This window comes from Silurus meridionalis, chromosome 3 (genome assembly GCF_014805685.1).
Source record: "Silurus meridionalis isolate SWU-2019-XX chromosome 3, ASM1480568v1, whole genome shotgun sequence".
Classification (NCBI taxonomy): domain Eukaryota; kingdom Metazoa; phylum Chordata; class Actinopteri; order Siluriformes; family Siluridae; genus Silurus; species Silurus meridionalis.
Genome location: NC_060886.1, coordinates 32,334,269 through 32,336,962, shown reverse-complemented (window position 1 = coordinate 32,336,962; position 2,694 = coordinate 32,334,269). Strand labels below are relative to the sequence as shown.

General features: G+C 40.4%; 1 long non-coding RNA gene across 1 annotated transcript; it reads right to left on the bottom strand.

Moving 5' to 3' along the window:
• Nucleotides 1-208: 208 nt before the first annotated feature.
• Nucleotides 209-1,982, bottom strand: LOC124383041. Its single transcript, XR_006925205.1, has 3 exons — nucleotides 1,021-1,982; nucleotides 847-944; nucleotides 209-246 (listed from the first exon to the last, which is right to left on the bottom strand). It is a non-coding gene; the product is annotated as an uncharacterized LOC124383041 (long non-coding RNA).
• Nucleotides 1,983-2,694: the final 712 nt, after the last annotated feature.

The window sequence follows — 2,694 nt, the reverse complement described above, 5'->3', positions numbered from 1 at the left end:
AACACTTGCAGCAGGTGGAACACTTGCAGCAGGTGGAACACTTGCAGCAGGTGGAACACTTGCAGCAGGTGGAACACTTGCAGCAGGTGGAACACTTGCAGCAGGTGGAACACTTGCAGCAGGTGGAACACTTGCAGCAGGTGGAACACTTGCAGCAGGTGGAACACTTGCAGCAGGTGGAACACTTGCAGCAGGTGGAACACTTGCAGCAGGTGGAACACTTGCAGCAGGTGGAACACTTACGACCTGGTAAAAGAACAATAAAGAGTGTGGAAAACAGGTTTTATTTACCTTTTAGTCTTGGTATTTTTTACAGATCTAAATAAGAAGAAACATTGCAAAATCTAACATTCACACATTAATATGTTTAATCCACAATCATCTCTGTACACTAGTGAGAGTCTGAGGGCAGAAGTGAAGTGATATGAAGATCTATAAATATAACACACTTTAACATTAAAATTAGTAATAAATGGTCTCAAAACGGCAAAATTTGAAGGCAATTTAAAAAATATTAATCTATTGTTATTTTTTTTTCTTGTTTGTCATGTTTTATATGAGTTACGCAGGTCATAAAGATAAACTGTGCTTAAAATTTAAAGCTTTTACACTGATCTCAGTGGTTCCTCTATTTAATAACTGGATGAGAAATGGGTGTAGATAAAGCAAACATTGTTATATATGATTAGGGATGTAAACATCACTTTATTGAGATTTGGTAAATAAAAATAAATATTGCAACAACTATTTCTGCATCCCACAGCAGAGGACATTTAAAGCACATGAGTTTGGTCACAAATATAGTTGTGCAGGTTCACAGTGACGTGACATGAAAGAGAGGATTACCTGAAAGTCTGAAATGAACACTTTAGGAGGGTGGAATCCACAAAGACGTTTCTGAAAAGTTTTGACTGGCCGTGGACCTGCATTGGACATTTCTCACTCTGTACAAATAAAGACCTTTAGGTTATGGGAAATGTGTTTAATCATCTTCTATTATACATTTTTGTCAGCACAAACCTTATGAAGCAGATCAAACTATTTCTTCTGACGGGAGCAGGTGTGTTTCCAGCTTCAGAGCCAAACCCCAGTGCTGACAAACCACCACAGACGAGACGTCCACTCATCATCCTCTACCGCCACAGACGAGACGTCCACTCATCATCCTCTACCGCCACAGACGAGACGTCCACTCATCGTCCTCTACCGCCACAGACGAGACGTCCACTCATCATCCTCTACCGCCACAGACGAGACGTCCACTCATCGTCTCCTAAAGCCTTTTGAGACGTTTTAGACATGTCTGAGACATTTGAAACATGTTTTTGTTTCAAAAGATTTTTCTGAACCTTTTTGATCTTGTAGAAAGCACAAGATGAATCATGTTTCCTAAAGAGATAATGTGAGTTTTAATGTTCTTCCTCCTCGTCCCAGCAAAACAACTTTCACCTCCAGTAAACCAGATTATGTTTGTTTCCAACGTTTCTTCTATGCATGAAACACTTCTGTACATCGTTCACTTCACACAGTAAAGACTTAACAATAAATCACTATCACACACTGATGAAATGCTGTGAGCAGAAACTTCATTAGATTTTGAGTCTAACGCCTTCACCACTCGAACATCACAGCAGCAGTTCCTGTCCTTTGTAACCCTGAGCTTTTTAACAGGAGCAACATTCTGGCTAACAGCAGAACACACTAACCAACTGCACAACAGAGATCTTTCATTAACATCTCCTTTGGTGGTTTGGATAAACCACGTTTGGCTCTAAACCAGCAGTCAGTAGCTGGCGTGTGTTTTGCATGAGGCCCATGTGACATGAGACTCTTAATCTCAGGGTGGTGGATTTGTGGCCCACGTTTTGTGAGGACAGTAATTGCAGTGACATGCTGAGATGTCGAAGGTTTGTGTTCATTGTGTTTATAAAAAAAAAAAAAAACACTTGACTGGTGTACACACATTCTGGAGACACAAAAAGTGAAAAAAAAAGGTTTTCTCATAATTGCAATTTTTTAGGCAGTCGGGCAGCGTCACCTCCTCTGTAGTGCCAGAAAGCTTCACATATTTAAAATAAAATGTGCTTCAATCAATAAAATCACATGGTATTAAACTGAGCCTCTGAACCCTGGAGAGAACTCTGTCTCACAATCAGCTCTGGAGGAGACGGAACAAGACAGATGAAGCAGAGGAGCCTCGTTCACACACCAACAGCTTCAAACTTCAGACCCACAACATGGTTACCGGTGGAGGCACAAAATGTTGGATGTTTATGAGAAATAAAGTCAGAGTTTATTATTTATATACAGTGGAACCGGTTATGTCCCCTTGTGCTCGAGATATTAGGGTTTGGCGACATCGATAAAAATGCTTAAGCGAGAATTTGCGGTTCCACTTCAAAACGTCGACAACCCTATTAAGTCGACGTTTTGAAGTGGAACCGCAAATTATGCTTAAGCATTTTTATCGTTATGTCGTTATGAGACCCTTTGTCTCCGTCTCGTAACCGACAACCTTCAGGAGGCGTCATGTCAACACACAATTCATATTAAACAGATCTCATACAGGACTTTAGTAAAACAAACTAAAAAGTTTGGACCCCCCTGGTCTAAAGGGTCTACTATATTCTACTACTACTTACACACTTATCAGCTACCTGATGTTCAATAGTAGAAAAATGTTCAATAGAGCGA